This window comes from Oryctolagus cuniculus, chromosome 2 (assembly GCF_964237555.1).
Source record: "Oryctolagus cuniculus chromosome 2, mOryCun1.1, whole genome shotgun sequence".
Classification (NCBI taxonomy): Eukaryota; Metazoa; Chordata; class Mammalia; order Lagomorpha; family Leporidae; genus Oryctolagus; species Oryctolagus cuniculus.
Genome location: NC_091433.1, coordinates 80,297,805 through 80,321,053, shown reverse-complemented (window position 1 = coordinate 80,321,053; position 23,249 = coordinate 80,297,805). Strand labels below are relative to the sequence as shown.

At 48.4% G+C, this 23,249-nt stretch overlaps 1 pseudogene; it reads right to left on the bottom strand.

Moving 5' to 3' along the window:
• Positions 1–1,290: 1,290 nt before the first annotated feature.
• Positions 1,291–3,052, bottom strand: LOC138848724 (ATP-dependent RNA helicase DDX1 pseudogene; annotated as a pseudogene).
• Positions 3,053–23,249: the final 20,197 nt, after the last annotated feature.

Genomic DNA, 23,249 nt, shown 5'->3' with positions numbered 1-23,249 from the left:
GCAGAGTGGACAGTGAGAGAGACAGACAGAAAGGTCTTCCTTTTCCGTTGGTTCACCCCCCAGTGGCTGCTGCGGCCGGTGCACCACGCTGATCCAAAGCCAGGAGCCAGGTGCCACAGCAGAGAGCTGTACTGGAAGAAGAGCAACCGTGACAGAATGCAGCGCCCCAGCCAGGACTAGAACCTGGGGTGCTGGCGCCGCAGGAGGAGGATTAGTCTAGTGAGCCACGGCGCCGGCTGAGTAACTTCCTTTAACATTTCTTATAAGACAAACGTGTGATAAATTCTCTATTTTGGGAACATCTTTATTGCTCCCTCATATTTGAAGGATAGTTTTGTCAGGGACAGTACTCTTGACTGGCAATTTTTTGTGCCCGTCAGTGCTGTGTTAGTCACATCCTATTCCCTCCCAGCCTGTAAGAAGTCTGGAGAACTGGAACCCCACTATGTGTAATTTGTTTGATTTATCTTGCATCCTTGAGAATTCTCTTTCATCTTGATTATAATGTATCTATCTAAGAGTAGCCTTGGTTGGGCTGGATCTGCCTAGTGAAGTTTGACTTTCCTATACATGGCTAGTTGTGTCTTTCTCTAGGCTTAGGAAATTTCCCGTCATTATCTCTTTGAATATGCTTTATATCCCTTTGGCAATCTGAAGTCCCACTGAACCCCAATAATTCAGGTATTTGTTCTTTTCATGCTGCCCTGAAGTTTCCATAAGCTTTCTTCTTTTCATTGATTTTTTTTCTTCTCCTCTAGGTGCATAATTTAAAACTGCCTGTCTTTGAGCTATTTCTTTTCATCTCTTCTGTTGATGATGCCTCCTATCATGTTTGTTTATTTAGCCATCAAATTTATTTTCATTAGGCTGCCATTTTATGAAGAATTCCTAAGATTAGTGTTTCTTGACATGTAAGAGCATTAATAGTCGAAGTTGTTAAAAACACTGCTGCTTAGAATCAGCACAAGTGTTTTAAAGACTATGGACTGGCCGGCACCACAGCTCACTAGGCTAATCCTCCGTCTGCGGTGCCAGTACCCTGGGTTCTAGTCCCAGTTGGGGCACCAGATTCTGTCCCGGTTGCTCCTCTTCCAGTCCAGCTCTCTGCTGTAGCCCGGGAGTGCAGAGGAGGATAGCCCAGGTACAAGGGCCCTGCACCTGCATGGGAGACCAGGAAGAAGCACCTAGCTCCTGGCTTCGGATTGGTGCAGCGCACCGACCATGGCAGCCATTTGGGGGGTGAACCAATGGAAGGAAGACCTTTCTTTCTGTCTCTCTCTTTCACTGTCTAACTCTGCCTGTTTAAAAAAATAAAGACTACAGACTTTCATTACTCAAATCTTATTCAGCATATGTGAAAATCAGAGGGTTCTGAAGAGCTGGTTAGGAAGGCAGCCAACTCTTCAATGGTAGGTGCTAAAGCATTTGCATGGCCTTTATAGCTCCCACTATCAACAGCCCTTTTTTGACCACAGGTAACTTTCCAATCAAATTTGCCCACTGGTACTTTCAAATCTGGCTCAACCTGAGAAACAGCACAGTTCTTCTATCTCAGACAGCAACTGCATCTCATTGTATCATATGGTACAGCCACCATCTTCCTTGAGCCTTGTATTTTAACACCCTTTTCCACAGTTGGTACATACATAGTACCAAACCTTTTCTTTTTCTGTTGCCACCAATGAAATAGCCATACCCATCCTTTCAGATCTTCCTACTCTGCCAATTCAGTGAGCATAGCTTTACGTTTCATCAGGCAGGGTGACATGTATAATGTAAGGTGCACCATGGATATCAATTGCTCTAGCAGCTACATCTGTGCCAATTAAGAATCTTACACCCCCTTTCTTAAATCTTTCAAAGTGTTGCTTTCTCTCATGAGACTGTCACCATGAAGACAAACACAGGAGAACTGGTGTTCCTTTTCTGTCAGGTCCTCCTCCAAGTTGTCACAGTCAATTTTGGTCCTAGAGGAAGATAATTGCTTTATACATTTCGTGTCTCTTGATTGCCCAGATAGCATATTCTCCCTTCCGGATTTCAATAGCTTCAGACCACATCTCTGGACTGCTAGCACCAAGTAGTGTGCTATCCTCTGCAAGTACGTCATCAATTCTAATGTGGTTTTTGCCAAGCCCTTTCCACAGTCTGTCAGTTTCTGGATTTACTGGGACAACAACATGGTATACAGTATCTGGAAGAGCCTTCTCCTTTCAAAATAACCCACTTGGGAAAATGCATTATCTTCTCAGTTTCTTTACACTAAAAGAATGGAAAATAGAAGAGCAATCACCTGAAGTCTTTTTCCATCAGAGGTAATCTGAGGAATTTGTGCATGCTATTTATAAAATCAAAATAATCTTGAGAAGGAAGCCCATGAGCTTCATCCAGGATCAGGAATGTAACCTGAAGGCCGGCGCCGCGGCTCACTAGGCTAATCCTCCGCCTTGCGGCGCCGGCACACCGGGTTCTAGTCCTGGTCGGGGCGCCGGATTCTGTCCCGGTTGCCCCTCTTCCAGGCCAGCTCTCTGCTGTGGCCCGGGAGTGCAGTGGAGGATGGCCCAAGTGCTTGGGCCCTGCACCCCATGGGAGACCAGGAAAAGCACCTGGCTCCTGGCTCCTGCCATCGGATCAGCGCGGTGCGCCGGCCGCAGCGCGCCGGCCGCGGCGGCCATTGGAGGGTGAACCAACGGCAAAGGAAGACCTTTCTCTCTGTCTCTCTCTCTCTCACTGTCCACTCTGCCTGTCAAAAAAAAAAAAAAAAAAAAAAAAAAAAAAAAAAAAGAATGTAACCTGAGGTAAGTTCGGCTTTCCAGTTGACACCAAACCATCTACTCTTCCTGGAGTGCCCACAGCTGTATCTATGTCATTATCCAAAACAGAGTTGATACCATGCTGCCACATCTCCAATTATCAGAAGCTCCCTTAATTTAGGATTATCAATATAATTCTTAAATTTCTTGACATTATTCAGAATTTGTTCTGCTAACTACTGGAAGGGTTCAAGATGGAAATAAGTCCACCTGAGGCTGGGACTTGATCCGGCACCCATATGGGATGCCAACACTGCAAGCAGTGGCTTTACCTGCCACACCATAGCACCAGCCTCTGTATAAGTTCTTAATGCTTGTTGGTGTATGATGTTGTTTGCACATTGAAGGACTAGTTACAGTAGTATGGCTTTGTTTATGGCTGTCCTTCCAGAAATTCTAAGCAGTCTATTCATTTTCTCTGAGCCTATGGACACTTCTATGATTTTAGCACTACATAGTACTCTAAGTCAAGGTTGGTCACTGGTCCACTGTTGATGTGTTTTACTGTTTCAGTTCTAAAATAAGCTTAGATTGGTCCCAGATCCAGATTTGTACATGATGAACCAAGGAAGTGCCTAAAGACAGGTATTTTATTCATATGAGCCTGTTCCTGGGCTTGGAAGAGGCACAGATGCCTAGTCAGGTGGTCACTGTGGGTGATCCTGTGCCTGGCTGGAAGAATGCCTGCCTAGCCCATGCAGGAGATTAAGAGGGCATGGCACACCATGCCTCCCAGGAAAGACCCTGGTCAGGGGATCAGCACACTGAGAACCACACATGACCTCACTGCTGGCAGGTGGCAGAGGCCCCAGGCACATCCCCCGCCCACTTCCTGTTGAGGGCCTTGTAATTGTCAACTAGGTAAACAGCTCCAGGGTATGGCCCAGACCCATAAGACTACCTGGAAGGCTACACAGGCTGTTTGGAAAAGCATAGAGGCGTCAGTATCTGCTTTATCCTATAGAATTAGTGTTGCTACCCTGAACTAGCTACTCCCCTTTGCCTGCCCCATAAAAGCTTGTGCCTGATTGCTAGCAAACAGACATGTTCACTGAAGCTGTCTCTGGTGCTTCTTGTCAAAGAACACCATTGTCCCTCTATCCCAACAGTGTGGGCCTTGCAGTGCCAGCCCACATAATACAATTATGATATCTGAGGGTGGGCCCTCAGAAAATGATTAGATTAGGTGGGGTCCCTGTGATCTGATCATGGCGGCCTAATTAGGATGACGTAGACAACACGTGCACTCTCCCACCAAGTGATGATGCTCTCCATCACCTTGGGAGTCTGACAGCAAGAACACTATCACCATGTGCTCCACCAGTGGGGCTGAACCTCCAGAAACATGAGCCAAAATGAATCTTTTATCTTCAGCCCTGTCAGATATTTCACTGTAGTAATAAAGAGCTAGCTAATACAAACAGCATAGGCAAAGAATGAATAACTCAAGAAAACTGGAATTGTCATCGAGAGTAAGAACGAATAAGTACTGGTGAATGGAATAGAATAAGCATCTGTGACATGGGTTTAACCTGACTTAAGTGGCAGGGCCAGGTCTAGAATCAATGTTTATATTCCACATAGCCTTTTATTGTTTATTTTGTCTGTGCTAGATGCTGTGGGTAATAACTCCCCAGATTCCAAGAACCCAAAGGTTTAGACTGAGATTGAAGGCATATACAAATATATAATAAATTCCATCCCAGAGACATGAGCAGGGTGCTTTCCCCTGCAGAAAAGTCTCCCTGTGTGGCCACATCCTACCTTAGATTTGTGCACCACTTCTGCCTTGTGTGCTAAAGTTCCTCACTCTGAACAGTAAGTTTCACAGAAACAGCACAATAGACAAACATTCCTTAAAGTTAATGTGTAAGATGGACTAACATAGAGAAAACACAAATCTCTTATGTCCAATAGGTTTCCCATGTTCTTCAGAGGAATGAAAGGCTTAACTGAAGGATGTACTATTCAAATTCAAGCCTTAGATTGTGCCCTTGAGCTTCCAGGAAATATTCTAGAAGTATTTTTCCCTGGGATAATATTTTTATATGGGATTATGTCTTACAAGAATCCTTCTTCCTTCTTAAGTTATAAAATAGTTTTCTTGGCCAGCATTGTGGCACAGCAGGTTAAGCCATGGCCTACAACACCGGCATACCGTGTGAGGGCTGGTTCCAGTCCTGGCTGCTCTACTTCCAATACAGCTCCCTGATAATGCTCCTGGGAAAGCAGTGGAAATGGTCCAAGTGCTGGGGCCCCTGCCATCCATGTAGGAGACTCAGTCGGAGTTCCGAGCTCCTGGCCTTGCCTAGCCCAACCCTGGCCATTGTGGCCATTTTGGGGGAGTCAACCAGAAGATGGAAGATCTCTGCCTTTCAGACAAATAAAATAAATCTTTTAAAAAATTGTTTTTATTTTTTATTTTATTTTTTATTTTTTTGACAGGCAGAGTGGACAGTGAGAGAGAGAGAGAGACAGAGAGAAAGGTCTTCCTTTGCCGTTGGTTCACCCTCCAATGGCCGCCGCGGCCGGCGCGCTGCGGCCAGCGCACCGCGTTGATCCGATGGCAGGAGCCAGGAGCCAGGTGCTTTTCCTGGTCTCCCATGGGGTGCAGGGCCCAAGCACCTGGGCCATCCTCCACTGCACTCCCTGGCCACAGCAGAGAGCTGGCCTGGAAGAGGGGCAACCAGGACAGAATCCGGCGCCCCGACCGGGTCTAGAACCCGGTGTGCCGGCGCCGCTAGGCGGAGGATTAGCCTAGTGAGCCGTGGCGCCGGCCTTGTTTTTATTTTTTCACATTTCTCTGCTCAACAACAAATAATAGGTATAACTCCGTTGCTCTGAACTTAACAGATTATGTTTTTTAAAATGCCTTCTATCTAATAGGTCCTTGATAAATGTCAGTTGAGTTTAAGTCCACAACTACACAGTATTATCATGTCTCTCATCTCTTTAAAATAGTCTCCTTAAACAACATCTGATTTTGATGTCTCCCTGGCTAAAATTTTAATTGCTCTGCGCTACTGAAGCGGAAGTTGCCAGCTCCTCATCGGCCTCATTCTCTTTAGTATTTAATGTTGTCATCCTCATCAAGAGTTACACGCTTGAATGATTACAGGAGCCAAGCAAACACATGAGTACTGCAGATCTAATGTTTTCCATAGTCAGTCTCTTACCATCTTGACATCATAGTCGTTAATTTTTTTTTTTTGCATCCCTCCCAATTTGACACAACAATGAGAAATGGTACCTCTACTAACAATTTATGGAAAGACAGCAAAGAGCATTTGAACACCGAGAGCTGAAACAGCAAATTCTCCATCACCTTCACCACATTTTTCACCACCTTTTCCACATAGCCTCCATGTGTCTTGTCCATTTCTATTGCTGCAGGCTGGGTAATGTATAAAGGACAGATAATTATTTTCTCGAGGTTCTAGAGGCTGCAAAGTCTAAGTTCAAGGTGCTGACAAGTTTGTCTGCTAAGAGCTGCTCTCTGCTTCCAGGATGGCAGGTCAGTGCGTCATCATTCCCTGGAGGGAGGAAGGCTGTATCCTCACATGGCAAAAGGGTGAACTGCCTCTGCCAAGCCCTTTTATAAGGACATCTAAATCCCGTCATGATTCAATACCTCCCAAATGCCACACCATCCCACACTGATGCACTGGGGGTTATGCTTCAACATGGACTTTGGAGAGGACAAAGACATTCAAACCACAGGAAGATGGATTAGAACATTCCTAAGCAAAGGGACAGAAGTTGGCTTTGTGCAAGTGTCTGTCTGTCTTGAGGCAGATTCCACTCTCGAGGAATAAAGTGTGGACCCTCCATCACGGGAGCTGGAGCCCAGGAAGGTTTACTACCATTAATACGGCACTCACTGGATGCCTCTCCTTTCCAAGTGTAGAGTGAATCCTTTTGGTGCCAGACAGAAGCAGCATTTCAAAGTCCCCAGACTGGAAAATCTACCCATCTCCAAATCCTTTTAGAATTATTTGCTGGGATCAGTGCAGTGACGTAGCAGGTAAAGCCACTGCCTGCAGTGCCAGCATCCTGTATGGGTGCCGGTTTGAGTCTCGGCAGCTCTACTTCTGATCCAGCTCTCTGCTATGGCCTGGGAAAGCAGTAGAAGATGACCAAGTCCTTGGGTCCCTGCACCCACGTGGGAGACCTGGAAGAAGCTCCTGGCTCCTGGCTTCGGATCGGTGCAGCTCCAGCCATTGTAGCCATCTGGGGAGTGAACCTGCGGGTGAAGATCCCTCCCTCCCTCCCTTTCTTTCTCTCTCTCTCTCTCTGTAGCTCTGCCTTTCAAATAAAAAATAAGTAAATCTTTAAAACAATTTTTTAAAAGAGAATTCTCTGCCAGCTACCTCTGTAACCCAAAGAGCACTGAACATGGACTGACAGTGATACCCTTTCCCTCTGCTCAAGCATGGGTGTTCATTTCGCATGGGGAGGTTAAGCTGGCCGAAAGCCTGAGCAGTCTTCATTCTGCTTGTCCAGACAACGTTCGTCCTGGAGAGTCAGGCTACTCAGAGCTATCCACTGGCTAAGAGAATTTCTAAATGATAAACTAAAGATGTAAAATCCTTCATAGAAACATCAAGCTGTTGATTAAATAAGAAAAGGAATCCCAACACAAAAGCTAGGAGAAAGCAAAAATTCCGATCAGCAGAGCACTCAGAACTAGTTTTGTCTTGCAGATGTTTCCCAGATTGGTCTAAGAAACTGAGCAGCGGGTTTTCACACTCTCTGGGAGTGGGGCCAAAACCCAAGCTGAGAACCCTCAAAGGTAAACATTGAAAGGACACCTCCATGTTAGGTGCGACTCTCAACTGTGAACATTCCTTCTACCTGCTGTGAGCTTGGGGACATTTATCTTGGCCAGAAGGAGCAAGAGAGAAAGACAAAATCCATGAGAAGTCATAATCCTAGACCACCCCATGGACTCAGTAGACTTGAGCTGGTTACGAAACCTTGAACCTGGAATGAGGGTTAAAGCGGTATTGGAGAGAAGGGTACCTGTGTACCTAACAGAAGCAGATGAAAATTCTCTTTGAGTGAGGGAACCTTCATCATGGGCCACAATCCATTTCCCTAAGACAATGAGCTACTGCTCATTAAATTTATTTAATGAGAGATATCTAAGCACACAAGAAACCAAGGTAAACCACAGCTAAGAAAAGATCCCATGTACACGTTAGATTCAACAGCTATAAATTATAAAACTGTATAAAGAAATAAAATATAAACTTAAAAACATCTGCTGGAAATAGGAAACTTTGAAAAGTGTCAGTGTACTTAAAACTAAGTTTCAGTTTTAACAAAAGTTAAAATCGGGGTGTGAATCGGATACAACTGAGGAAAGAGTGAAGTAACTATTTCTGAATGTAATTCAGAGTCCAAAAGATAAGAATGTAACGGGCCGGCGCCGCGGCTCACTAGGCTAATCCTCCGCCTAGCGGCGCCAGCACACCGGGTTCTAGTCCCGGTCGGGGCGCTGGATTCTGTCCCGGTTGCCCCTCTTCCAGGCCAGCTCTCTGCTGTGGCCCGGGAGTGCAGTGGAGGATGGCCCAGGTGCTTGGGCCCTGCACCCCATGGGAGACCTGGAAAAGCACCTGGCTCCTGGCTCCTGCCATCGGATCAGCGCGGTGCGCCGGCCGCAGCGCGCCGGCCGCAGCGCGCCAGCCGCGGCGGCCATTGGAGGGTGAACCAACGGCAAAAGGAAGACCTTTCTCTCTGTCTCTCTCTCTCACTGTCCACTCTGCCTGTCAAAAAAAAAAAAAAAAAAAAAAAGATAAGAATGTAACGGGGCTAAGTTACATGAAAGATAATGCTCAATACTTGAAGACATTATAACTGAGCACTTTCAGAACTGATTGTGGGGAGCAATCCGGACTGGACTAAGTTACTGAAATTAAGACTTATTCTATGCATCTGCTCTCCCACAATATGGCGCTGGGAGAGAAGTAAACAGCTTTCACACAGCTGCCTCCAGTTCAACCAATAAACTGTAGGACTTGCTCCTGATTGGAGGAGAGCAGCGTACTCGGCGTGTGGGCAGCCGAGTTAGGATTGGCGGAGGAGGACTATAAAGGAGGAGAGAGAGGGCATGCACCAGGAACATCTATGGGGAACATCTAAGGGAACCCGTGCAGCCCCCCAGAGAGCCGGCCGGCGGTGTGCCGCTCCCCTGCGGAAGTGGGGAATGTGGCCAGGGGGAACTGCCCTTCCACGGAGGTGGAAGGGATAGTAGCCAACCCGGGAAGAACCAGCAGCAAACCCGGGGAGGGCCGAGCAGACGAAAGAACAGCGCAGGGTCCTGTGTTGCTCCTCCACGAAGAGGGGGAGCGACATAATGGTGCCGTGACTCGGATATGAAGCCTAGGCAGGACTTAGTGTCGTTCCTCCACGAAGAGGGGGAGCGACACTGATCCAGAAATTCAAGAAGCCCAACTGATCCCAAGCAGGTAAGTAAAACATACTTATATAAATCATAATGAAACCACAGAAAACTAAAGATAAGGAGGAAAACCTTACATGAAACTAGGCGAGAGGGTGGAAAATACAACCTTTAAAGGAGCAGTAGGGAGACTGACAGGTTTTCAGCAACAAGTGCTAAAAAAAATCACAGTAGTATGATATCTTTAATTCATTTGCCAGGCTAGAATTGTATACTGAGTAAAAATATCTTTCAAGAATAAGTACGGGGGCCACTGCCTGCAGTGCCAGCATCCCACGTGGTCCCCAGTTCAAGTCCCGGCTGCTCCACACCTGATCCAGCTCTCTGCTGCGGCCTGGGCAAGCAGTAGAAGATGGCCCAAGTCCTTGGGCCCCTGGACCCACATGGGAGACCCAGAAGAAACTCCTGGCTCCTGGCTTCGGATCAGCCCAGCTCTGGCTGTTGTAGCCACTTGGGGAGTGAAGCAGCAAATGGAAGACCTCTCTCTCTCTCTCTCTCTCTCTCTCTCTGCTTCTGTAACTCCACCTTTCAAATAAATGAATCTTAAAAAAAAGTAGTACAGGAGACCCAAGATGGTTGAACAGAGAAAAGTCATGCTGATTCTGACCATAGGAAGATAAAAGAGAAGGAATTGCATCCCCAAGTGACAGTTGGAGAAACGTTTGCCCAGAATGGCCAAGGCGGAGCACCCACCAACCCCTATCGGTTAGGCAGCCAAGATCGCCATGGCTCATTCCATGGATGGGGGAGATTGTGGGGCTGCAGGTGGATCCCCTGTGCCCTGTGACCGTGTGAGCGGGTGTGGCTGGGTCTTTGGGCAATCATTGCGTCTGGCTTTGGAGGCTCAGGGTTCTGCGTTCACACTGAGTAGCATGTGGATCCTTTGTGCAATTCCTGTGCCTGTGTGGGTGAGCTGCCTAGGCACTGTGGGCTCGCCCTGGATGGCGGGTTCACCTTGGCAGAGAGCTGCTGACACTGTGATACCCTCCCCTCTGCTGCCTCCGGAGCAGATCTACCACGGACAACTTGGGTGTCACCCTGGACTCCCGCCCCACCCTCAAGCACCGGCCAGAGCTCCCTGGCCCCACCCAGCATACGCCTCCAGATATCCGCTGAAGGAGCAGGCACTACGCTAAGCTACAGATGTATATTTCAAATATAAACGCCATCCGAGGAGAAAACCAAGCGAGGAATGTGGTCTTGGGGATAATAAATCCAACAGCATGTTGGAATGCAGTTAGGAGGTTATTATGGTGTTCTAAGCTGGAAATAATACATATTGTAACTAAGAGAAAGCTCACAGGGAGAAAGCAAATGAGGAACCCCCTTATTTCAGACAATCACCATCTTTTCAGTAAAGATCTCTCAAGGGGCAGGGGCAGGAATGACCTGGGCACTGAAGCAGAGAAGCGAACGCTACGACAGGCTCAGCAAAGATACAGGAAGGAGCTGGAGGTGGCTAAGGACTGCCAAGTGCTATGAGCACTTTCAAAGGAGTTAGATAGGATCTAGAAGTCAAACCAGTCACCTAGCACCTCAGTCGGTAGAAAACGGTGCAGCGTGGCTGTGAGACAAGCGCTGTTTTCAATGCCATCTCCAGTGCCCTGAGCAGACAGTCCTGCATGGTTAGCATCCTACAAAGACACAATCAGGTGGGAGTCCAGAGCTGTGCCCAGAATCCACGAAGGGACCAGCACTGACGGTCCCTCCTGTCATGTGCCTTGCATGTCACTCATGGGGCAGAAACGCAGTACGCTGATTGGTGCCCTCAGCTCCAGCACTCCTTGGCTGGGTGACTTCTGCCAAGTCATTTGACTTGATGCCCTCACCTGGATCACAGGTAGCTGCCCCACTTCCTGTGGGTGACAATCTGTGTGCATGCAGAGCCTAGTTAATGGAGTACCTGCCACAGTGCTGCACAGGTACGTATACTATGGTTGCAGAGGCAGTGAACTTCCAGGGGGAAGGAGGAAGGCAGGGTGCACGCTGCTGCTCAGTCCTCGTATAGGACAAGTCCGGAATGTAGAGCAGGAGCAGCAGGGTAGCCGGCAAAGCCCGAACCCCCGAGAGGGAGAGGAGCCAGCTGAGCCTGGGGCTGAAGACAGACTCCAGGCGAGCCCTGTATTGTTTGGGGGTTTCTTTTTTTCTGTTTTAAAGGCTTATTTTATTTACTTGAAAGGGAGGGAGGGAGGCAGAGAGGAAGTGGGGGAGGATTTATTTCAGCCACTAGTTCACTCCCCCAGGTGCCTGCAATGGTTCCAGTTGGGAAAGGTCAAAGCCAGGAGCCTGAAACTCCATCCAGGTTTCCATGTGGGCGGCAGGGGCCATCAGCAGGGAGCTGGATCAGAAGCAGAGAAACCGGGACTTGAACTGGTGTTCATGTGGGATGCCCGAGTGACAGGCAGCCGCTTAACCCCCAGTGCCAGGACGACAGCACCTGTCCAGGGTTTCTACAACAGGGTACTCCAGGACTTTGCTACTCAAAGTGCTGTCTGCGCCTGGGCACTGGTGCCTCTAGGAGCCAGTTAGAGATGCCGACCTCCAGGCCCCTCCCTGGCGTCCTGAAGGGGAATCTGCATTGGTTCCGACATGCCCAGGTGAGTTGTGTGCACACTGGAGTTTGAGAAGCCCTGCGCTGGCAGCTGTGGAAGCCTCAACACACCTGCCAGCAGTTGTGTGTGTGTGTGTGTGTGTGCGAGGGAGGTGACCCTACACTCTTGTGGTGCTGGTGGGCAGTGACTGTGACTGGCAGGAGGGTGTGGGCAAAGGAGACACGTGAGGCTGGCTACCCCCTACATTTTGCTGGTTCTTGTCCAGCAAGGCCATTACTATGGAAAAAGCCGGACAGACCTTCTAGATTTAGAGTATTCTTAGTAGCACTGGAGACCTCAGAACAGCAGCTGAAACACTTCAGGGAAACAAGTGACTGCCAGGACCTACGGCTGCCGTGTGCAGGCTAAGTGTGCAAAGTGCCCAGGGCTGCCTGTGTGTGTGTGTGTGTGTGTGTGTGTGTGTGAACAAGCCTCCCAATAACATGCCTAGCCAGGGAAAAGGTCTGCTCTTTCCTAAACAGAACTGATGTGGGCAATGAATATATTAATTTCCAATCTAAGTTCTTGCCTTCCTCTGAGATAGAAATACTAAGTGGAGCCTAGTATTATGTGCAAATAGAATTTATTTAGCAGTGAGAACTAAACATACATTCATGCATGAGTGTGGGCGCCCCACACAGAGAAATACCCACTAAGTGTAGGCCAAGGAGTTGCCCTTGAATGAGAAAATGAGACTGTGCCTTTAAGTGAGAGGAGAGGTCTGTCCCACACCAGTCCATGGCAGGAAAATGAGAAAAATGGGAGTGGCATGTCCAAGTACGCTCAGTGGTGGAAAGAACTCTTTCCCACCTTCCAGCTCTTTTTACAAGGAAGGGGGTGGGTGATACCCCAAACGAATACAAGACCAGGGCAGGGCCTGAGCATGCGCCCTGGTCCTGAATGCGACAGGTGCATCCTGGGAAGGTGGGCGTATCACACTGACAGTTAAAGACATAGAACAGTTCACAGAGCTCCAAGAGTTTCAGCTCCCCTACACTAGTTACACCACGTCAGAACCACTGTGGCTGCACAAAGGGAAATAATATTGTATTGTGTTCACCTGATGGGGCCGGCATTGTGGCACAGTGGTTGAGCCGCCACGGGTGACAGGAGTAGCCCATTTGAACTTGGGTTTGAGTCCTGGCTGCTCCACTTCCCATCAAGCTCTCTACTAATGCACCTGTGAAGGCAGCAGCCCATGGTCCCTGCCATCCACGTGGGAGACCCAGATGGAGCTCCAGGCTCCTGGCTTCAGCCTGGCACAGCCTTGGCCACTGTGGTCATTTGGGAGGGTGAATCAGTGGCTGGAGGATTTCTCTCTCTGCTTTTCAAATAAATAAAATAAAACTTTAAAAAGAAGTTCAGCAGAAAACACAAACCCCTCTAACTTTCAAGAGAGGAGATAGCTAGATGGAAGCAGGCAGCAGGCGGGCCACATCCAAAGGCAGGTAAGGGCGTTCTCTTTACATGAAGTGCAGAGAGAATCCAACCGCCCTGTCTCTTGCCCTTTCCCCAGCAGATTTTTTTTTTTAACAGAGAACGCAAGTTTCCAGTTGACAGAATCTGTGCTTGGCTTCTTCACTGCACATTGCACAAGTCAAAGCATGGCAGCGGGAGGACTCTGTGGCTGCCCCCAAACGAGGTGGGGGACACCAGAGTGGCGGCTCGCTCACAGCATCTGCTCCCGGAAGAAAGTGTGGGAGGGGCCCCTGAGCCCGTGACAGGCCCTGTCTGCCGTCAGCAGAGACCCCTGTCTTCCCCTGTCCATCAGCAGGGCTCCCGGGGCTGTCTCCTGGCTCAGGAATGTACTCCAGATAAAGCGGGGAGTGGAATGCAGGCACTCGATCCAAAGATCCAAATTCCCCGGGACGGGACGGTGGACCTTTGTCTCGTGGCGGGGCACAAGCTTGGTGGGAACGCCGGAAACAGTGATGACACTGAAGCTGGGGCAACGTGCCGAGGGTGCTTTCTCTGAGATACCTTTGACCTGGAACTGCAACCACCACTCATTTCCCTGCCCAGTTCCTCCTGTTAGAAGGACCCCCGTGGGAGTGCGGATTACTCAACCGTCCTATTTAGCAAGTCATGGGAGGGACTGGCCAGTTCCAGCCAACCAGCCTTCCTTCAGACTCTGCATTCCTTTTCTTTCTCCCTGGCCTTCCCTCTCCTCCTTCCTGCCGGCTTTTAACCCCTTTGTGGCCACAGGGCTCCCCTCAAAGACAGGAGGGAACACGTGCCCTGGTCCCCAGACTTCTCCCTCAACAGCCTGAAGTTCTGCTAGAACTCCTCTCTTGGGTCCTGTTTTGATCACTCACTGTTTCCTAACGTTATGCAGGTACCCTTGAGAAGGGAAACAAGCCAAGTGCGTAGACCCTGGTAGGAGGAGCAAGTCAAGGCTTTGGAGGAGAGACGGGAGAAGGCAGGCGCTGACTTTGGGTGAAAGCGGAAAGACGGATTACTCTCCCAAATCCATGAAGATGGAACAAAGCAATGAACATGAGAATGGCCAACAACACAGAAGAGTTCTCTGGGCGGGTTTTGCCTCAGCTGCGAGTTTGTTTCCATGCTGGGAATGCTGAGTGTTGACTTCATCAGAACTTTTGAGTGGGAGAAGTGTATGCAGGGGGCAGGTATGAGAGCAAGCCCCCATAGAGCGCCTGGAGGTCCTAGTCGCCCTCCTTCCCTTAGCTTAAAGTTTGCTCATACTGCTAGTATGATTGCAAGTCAACCAATTGCTAAAATTAAGTCACTGAACTGAGGGAGTGGTGCAGCTGGCTGGCCCTACAAGGTCCCTAATCAGGGCTCCTACAAGGTTCTAATCAGGGACTCATGAGGTCATTTGTTTTTCCAGTAGATAACATCTTAATGTTTGGCCTCCTCTCAAGGGGTTTCTTTTCCAGGAACTCCAGGCCCAGAGTAAAAAGTAACTACCACCTGCATGGGGCCCCCAGATTGATGGAAGCCCACTCTGCAGTCATACAAATTATCCCGAGAGAACATGGTATTGCCAACCAATCAAAGGAAGGCTATGAGCACTGCCAGCCGACCAGGGACCTGGACACGTGCTGAACATGGGCCTCTCACCTCCAACTTCAGCCCCTAAGAACCTTCTCCCCAACCCCTCACGGAGCCTCAAATTCAATAGTAGCTCCTCAGCTCCTTGCTCCGCGCTTTGCAGTGAGCATCTTTCTCCCACCACCCTGACGGTTGGCGTACTGTATGTCAGGTGAGAGGAGCCAGTTTGGGGGGTTCTAGTGCAACTTTCCCAACCAGTTTTGGGGGTGTTCTGTATCAGGAACAGATTAAGAACTCTAGATTTTCATCTTTTTTTAAAGTTAATTTTTAATTACCCAGTGATATATAGAAATACTCCCTCAGCTGAAAGTTTTCTCGTCTTCCAGAGAAAACCACAATCACCTTTAATTATCAGTACCCACTCCCTAGTAAGGGACTCAAGCCCCCTCCCTACCACGGTCAGCAATTTGAAGATTTTTTTCAGACCTGTAGATTCACATTTACATATTATACATACTTGAAGAAAAAAATGTTTAACTGATTTGAGAGGCAAGAGTCAGAGACAGATTCATTCACTCCTCAAAGTTCTGCAGTAGCCAGGGCTAGGCTGGGATGAAACTAGGAGCCAGGAACTCAATCTGGGTCTTCCACATAGGTGGCAGGAACCCATCCATGTACATGAGCCATCACCACTACCTCTTAGGATCTGCATGAGCAGAAAGCTGGAGCCAGCAGCCAGAGCTGGGTAGCAAACCCAGGTACTTTAAGGTTAAGATCCCCATGGCCAGTATTAGGCTAAACACTCACTCCTGTCCAAACACTTACTTACCTGTTCCCATAGACATCAGTCTTGTGGAATCATAACCAATTGGCTTTTGTCAGCCAACACTAAGACTTGGAATTCTGTCCATACTGAGGCACAGAAGACTACTTCTTCCTTTTTTATAACTGCTGGGGAATCTTGCCAGAACTGGTTTATTTATGCACCCACCTCTCCCGGGCACACAGGTTGCAGCTGGTGTTTGCCATAACAAACAATGCTGTAAGGGATCCTGCACACCTCTCCTTGGGTCCACGGGCGGGCACTTCTCTCAGGCTTTTATTTTTTTTTTAATTTTTATTTTATTTTTTAAAATTTTTTGACAGGCAGAGTGGATAGTGAGAGAAAGAGACAGAGAGAAAGGTCTTCCTTTTGCCGTTGGTTCACCCTCCAATGGCCGCCACGGCTGGCGCACCGCGCTGATCTGATGGCAGGAGCCAGGTACTTATCCTGGTCTCCCATGGGGTGCAGGGCCCAAGGACTTGGGCCATCCTCCACTGCACTCCCTGGCCACAGCAGAGAGCTGGCCTGGAAGAGGGGCAACCGGGACAGAATCCAGCGCCCCGACCCGGACTAGAACCTGGTGTGCCGGCGCTGCTAGGTGGAGGATTAGCCTATTGAGCCGTGGCACCGGCCACAGGCTTTTATTTTTAATAGATGAAATAATCATCTTTCAAACTAGACGGGCAACAGTCGGTATATAAAACTAAAAAACTGAGAAACAGCTGGATGGGCTTGTATTTTTAACATGAGAATACACCAGGAAAAAATAAATAAATAAAAGGGGGAATTAGAACTATAGAGGACTGTAGTAGACACTCCTGCTTTTCTTTCCATTTCTCATAGTACTTAGTTCTTAAACTATATAACATACCCCCCCCCCTCAAATGTGCAATTCAAATTCACAAATGGAAGAAAGTCGAGAGCCCAAACGGAAATGCCTGCGTGGGCTCTCCGGTTTCCTCCCAGGCCTGCTCTGCGGGTTGCTCCCGGAGCTCAGGAGCCCCCACTTGGCTGACCGGGCTCAGGATGTCCACCACGCCCTGAGAGGGGAGCACAGCGTGCTGCCAGGGCTTCCTGAAGAAGTAGGCCCGGCAAGACGGCATTCGCTTTTGCCTCCATTGGCTTGACGTGGGGGCAAACCGGAGCAGAATCCGCAGGCTTCCAAGCGCCAGGTCGGGAGTCGGAGCAAAGAAGGCTTTTGCAAGCCAAGTCTAGCACGAGGCCGCGCGGGCCCTCCGGTGCTCAGAGAATCCAGACACCGTGCAGACCTGGCTACCCTGATCTGCCCCGGGGGCTCAGCCTGCCCTGTGAGGCGGGCAGTGCGCCCCAAGGTCAGCCAAGCCAGGGCCCAGAGCGGTCCTTTGCTAAAGCCAGGCCAGACGCCGCTTTTCCCTGCACAACACACTGGCTAGTCACGGAGTGACCCAGCGGCTGGGACCCTAGGCCTCACCTCAGAAGTCACCACCCGGGAGCCTGCGGCCAGGAGACCTAGGCTGCAACGCAGGCGTCACCATCCGGGCACTTCTGCCACGCTGCCAAGTGGCGTCCTGGCTCACTGGCCCGCCGGCCTAGCGCCTGGGAAGAAAAGTACACTGAAATTCGGTACACAAGGTCAGGGCTGTGGTGAGCTGGTTAAACCTCTGCCTGGGGTCCCAGCATTCCCATTTGGCCTCTGGTTCGGGTCCAGCTCCCTCGTGGGAGACCCAGAAGAAGCTCCTGGCTCTGCTTAGGATTAGCCCAGCTCCACCCATTGTGGCCATTTGGGTAGTGAATCAGTGGATGGAAGATAACTCTTGCTATTTCTCCCTCTAATTCTGTCTCTCAAATAAATAAATCTTTTTAAAAAACCCCAGGCCGGCGCCGCGGCTCACTAGGCTAATCCTCCGCCTTGCGGCGCCAGCGCACCGGGTTCTAGTCCCGGTTGGGGCGCCGGATTCTGTCCTGGCTGCCCCCTCTTCCAGGCCAGCTCTCTGCTATGGCCCGGGAGTGCAGTGGAGGATGGCCCAAGTCCTTGGGCCCTGCACCCCATGGGAGACCAGGAGAAGCACCTGGCTCCTGGCTTCAGATCACCGCGGTGCACCGGCCGTGGCGGCCATGGAGGGTGAACCAATGGCAAAGGAAGACCTTTCTCTCTGTCTCTCTCACTGTGCACTCTGCCTGTCAAAAACAAACAAACAAACAAACAAACAAACAAAAAAAAAACAGAGATTTGGTATATGGACTGCACAATTGCAAAACAGATAGAGGAGAATAAAATCAGGTACTGTAAAACACATAATAAAGCCTCCCCCTTTGGTCAGCACTCAGTGTTTAAAAGTAAATTGATATGCGGTCGGCGCTGTGGCATAGTGGGTTAAGCCACCACCTGCAGTGTTGGCATCCCACATGGGCACCGGTTCGAGTCCCGGCTGCTCCACTTCCAATCCCGCTCTCTGCTGTGGCCTGGGAAAGCAGGAGAAGATGGCCCAGGTCCTTGAGCCCCTGCCCATGTGGGAGACCTGGAAGAAGCTCCTAGCTTTGGATTGGCGCAGCTCTGGCTGTTGTGGCCAATTGGGGAGTGAACCAGCGGATGGAAGACCTCTCTCTCTCTCTCTCTCTCTCTGCCTCTCATTTCTCTGTGTAACTCTGACTTTCAAATAAATAAATAAATCTTAAAAAAAAAAAAAAAAGATTTCCACAATAGTGGACCCCAGTCAATGTGGCCCAAGGTGTGGAGCCACTGCTAAGTCATAAGAGACTCGAAACAGCTGGGAAGCTAGCTGGGCTGACACTTTGTTAGACACCCAGGTATTTGTGCCAAGTGCCCTTGGTCTTCTTTCTCTCCTGAGAGGAAGCAGACAGGATCCGGACACTGCACCAGGACATGAGAAGGAAGGATTAGAATGATGGCCACATGTGCACGCTAGGTCCTCTTCAGAAGAAAGCATCCATTTTGCTGTAGTCAGGCAGGGAAAGTATTTCAAATACATGAGGAGGATTTCATAGAGAAGAAATTTGGGCGAACCTGAGAGTTCAGTCAGCCAGGTAGTCAAAACACACTCTTGGGGATGGGATCTGGCTTAGCAGTTAAGTCGTGGGGTGGGCAGCTTGCATTTATAGCATAGAGCCTGGAATCCAGTCCTGGCTCCACTCCCAATTCCAGCTTCCTGCTAGTGCACACCCCTGGAGGCAGCAGGTGAGGGCTCAAGTAATTGGGTTCCTGCCACCCATGTGGGAGACTTGGATTGAGTTCTGGGCTCCTGATTTTGGCCCTAGCCCAGTCCCAGTTGTTGTGGGCATTTAGGGAGTGATGGGAGCTCTCTGCTATCTGTGTCTCACATACATAAATCAGATTTGAAAATCTCCACCACCCAGTTTTCAGAAGAACCCTTCCATACGCATTTGGATCTCCCTGCCCTAGGCCACTGCTCCCTCAGCCATTCGGAGGGCCACTGAACAGCTGCTTCACCCCTGGGCCTCCTTTGGATAAATAAAACAAGTTTTCTGCATGCCTTCCTTATCATTTTGTGGGTTTGTTGTTGTTTTTCCATTTTTTTAATTTGAGAGGCAGAGAAACAGAGAGACAGACACACAGAGAGCTCCCATCTACTTGTTTACTCCCTGAATGCCCACAACATCCAGGACTAGAAAAGGGTGAAACCAGGAGCCTGGCACTCCATCCGGGTCTCACATGTGGGTGGCAGGAGCCTGATTACTAGCTGCCTCCCAGGGAGGCATCCGCAGGGAGCCGAAGCCAGGAGACAGCTTGGTATCTACCCCAGGCACGCCAACATGCAGGTGTCTTAATCGGCCTCTTGCCCTAACTGCTAGTTTAAACACCCACCCCATTCTGTGGTTTCATGCAGCACATTCCTAGAGAGTACACAAGGACCAGGAAATGGGGTGTCAGGGACCGCGCACGCTGTATAATTGTAACCCAAGTTGTTTTAAAAGTCCTAGGTAGGGAAGGCAGGGACAAACATTCCTGGCCTCTGATGACATATTTTTCTGGTGAATTCCAGTTTAACTTGCTTTTCAAAATTAAAGTCTGGAAAGGAGATTGCAATCCTTGAAGATTTGATAAAAACAGTACAAACTGTCCATAAATAAACACAAACTTTCACATACACTAAATTTTGCATAAAATTTCAGGAACTCATTGACCGCTGGGTGGTCTATCAGTGGAACTAGGTTTTAAAAATCCCTTTGTTCTAACGATGGATTTTGGAATTTACTAATCTCAGTTCTATTCACCAAAACTCATGTTGCCTGCCATGCTGGCATCCCATATGAGCAGCCATTCAAGTCCCAGCTGCTCCACTTACAATCCAGGTCCCTGCTAATGTGGCTGAGAAGGCAGTGGATAATGGCCCAAGTACTTGGGCCCCGAATACCATGTGGGAGACCTGGATGAAGTTCCAGGCTCCTGCTTTCAGATTGGCCTAGTCCTAGCCATTGCAGCCATTTGGAGAATGAACCAGTGGATGGAAGATCTGTATGTCTCTCCTCCTCTAACTTTGCCTTCCAAATAAGTAAATAAATAAATAAATCCTTTTTTAAAATTATAAAGTAACAGAATTTTTCATGATGTGGGAAAGGTGATGTACTGATAATTGAAAAGGCAAGTCTTTTTAAAAAATATTTGTTTATTTATGTGAAAGGCAGAGTGTGAGGCCAGCATTGTGGTATAGTGGGTTAATCTGCCGCCTCCACTGCCAGCATCCCAGATGGATGCCAGTTCGAGTACCGGCTGCTCTGCTCCCATCCAGCTCCTAACTAAAGTGCTTGGGAAAGCAGAGGAGGATGGCCCAAGTCGTTGGACCCCTGCACCCATGTGGGAGACCCAGATGAAAGGCAGAGTGAAGAGAAGAGAGGGGAAAGGAGGGGAGGGGAGGAGAGAGGAGGGGGTAAGGTGGAGGGGAGAAGAGCGAAGGGGAGGGAAGGGGAAGCGTGGGGAGAGGGAGAAAGAGGAAGCTTTTCCATCTGTTGATTCATTCCCACCACAGCCAGGGCTGAGCCAGGTTGAATCCTGGAGCCAAGAACTCCGCCTGGGTCTCCCACATGGGTAGCAGGAAGTCACATACTTGATCCAAAATCTTTTGCTTCCTAAGCCTGTTAGTAGGGAGCTGGATTGGAAGCAGATTATCTGGGTATTGAACTGGCACTCTGATATATGATGTGGGCATCCCAATTGGCAGCATAACCTGCTGTGTCACAGAGCCTGCTCCAGAAGAGAAATCCTGGGGCTTGGTGCTGTGGTGTAGTAGGCTAAGCTCTGGCCTGCAGTGCTAGCATCCCATATGGGTGTCGGTTTGTGTCCTGGTTACTGTTCTTCCGATCCAGCTCTCTGCTATGGCCTGGGAAAGCAGTGGAAAATGGCCCAAGTCCTTGGGTCCCTGCACCCATTTAGTAGACCCGGAAGAAGCTCCTGGCTTCAGATCAGCCCAGCTCCAGCCGTTGCAGCCATTTTGGGAGTGAACCAGTGGGTGGAAGACCCCTGCTCTGTCTGTAATTCTGCCTCTCAATTAAATACATAAAATCTTAAAAAAAAAAAAAAAAAGGCAAGTCTTAACATTATACAATACAAAAAACCTGAATTCAGCAGCATATTCAAAGAATTATAGACCATAACCAAGTGGAATTTAACCAAGGATGGTCCACCACATGAAAAGCCATCAGCGTAATATACCATAACAACAGGATAAAGGGAAAACACCCACATTGATTATCTCAAATGATCCAGAAAAAGCATTTGACAAAATTCAACATCTTTTCATGACAAAAAAACCTGCATGAAGTGGGAATATAAGGGAACTTGCCCAACATGATAAACAACACTTACGGAAAACCCACAACTAACATCATATTCAATGGCGAAAAACTGAGTGTTTTTCCTAACATTGGCAGCAAAACTAAGATGCTTGCTTCCACCACTTCCATTCAGTACAGTAGTAGAAGTTCTAGTCGTAGCAACTAGCAAAGAAAAAGAAATGATAGGCATTTAAGTTGGAAAGGAAGAAGTAACATTATCTGTGATCTCATAACATGCTCTTATATATAGAAAACCATATAAATTATGTACACACACATGTGAACACACACAACCAGTTGCATTTCTATATATTAACAATAAATGATCCATTGAGAAAGTTATTTTTAACATTTCCAATAGTATCAAAAATAATAAAATATTTAGGAATAAACTTAGCCAAGAAAATGAAAAACTTGAATACTGAATGGTACACAACATTGCTGAAAGAAACTAAGATATAAATATTATCCACATTCATGGACTAGAAAACTTAATGTTGTGAAAATAATAATACCATCCAAAGCAATCAATGCAATTACTATCAAAATTCCAATAGCCCTTTCTTCTGAAACAGAAAAACCCATCCTCAAATCCATACAGAACCACAGGGGACTTGGGATTCAAATAAAGTCTCAAGTAGTCAAAAACAATTGTGAGGCCGGCGCTGCGGCTCACTAGGCTAATCCTCTGCTTTGAGGCGCCGGCACACCGGGTTCTAGTCCTGGTCGGGGCGCCGGATTCTGTCCCGGTTGCCCCTCTTCCAGGCCAGCTCTCTGCTGTGGCCCGGGAGTGCAGTGGAGGATGGCCCAGGTCCTTGGGTCCTGCACCCGCATGGGAGACCAGGAGAAGCACCTGGCTCCTGCCTTTGGATCAGCGTGGTGCGCCAGCTGCGGCAGCCATTGGAGGGTGAACCAACGGCAAAGGAAGACCTTTCTCTCTGTCTCTCTCTCTCACTATCCACTCTGCCTGTCAAAAACAAAAAACAAAAAAACAAAAAAACCACACAATTGTGAGAAATAAGAACAGTACCTGACTCTCATTTCTTGATTTCAAAACTTACTGCAAAATCCCAGTAATCACAACTGTGTGGTACTGACATGGGCAATGCATATATTAATTTTTAATACAAGTTCTGGCTTCCCACAGAAATAGAGATACAAAGGGAGAGACTGGTGTTGTGTGCAAATAGGAACAGAATTTAACAGTGAGAGAATAAACTGACATTCATGCATAAGTGTGGACCACCCCACACAGAGAAACACCCAACATGACTGGGTCAAAAAGTTGCCTATAAAGGGAGAGAGAGAAAAAAAAAAAAAAAAAACAAAAAAACAAAAAAAACAAGAAACAGTACCTCACTGGGAGAGGTCCATCTGAGAGTGGGAGAGGTCTGTCCAAGAGCAGTCTATGGTAGAAGGAGAGAAAACAACAGTGATAACTAAGTGGGGCCCATGGTGGGAAGAGAACTCTTTCCCACCTTCTACCTCTTTTTACAAGAAAGAGGGTGGCACCCCAATTAGCTTTGCAAATAAGGTGGGGTCTGACTATGTGCCCTGGTCCTGGATGTGACAGATGCATCCTGGGAAGGTAGGCATATCAATCTGCCAGTTAAAGAGATAGGATTACATTGAAAGGGTATAAGAATTCTAGCTTGCCTGAACTTAAACTCACTGCCTAGCTACACTATATCAGCACTGGTGCAGGAGAGAGACATAGACTAACAGAATAAAGTAGAGATCCCAGATATAAACCC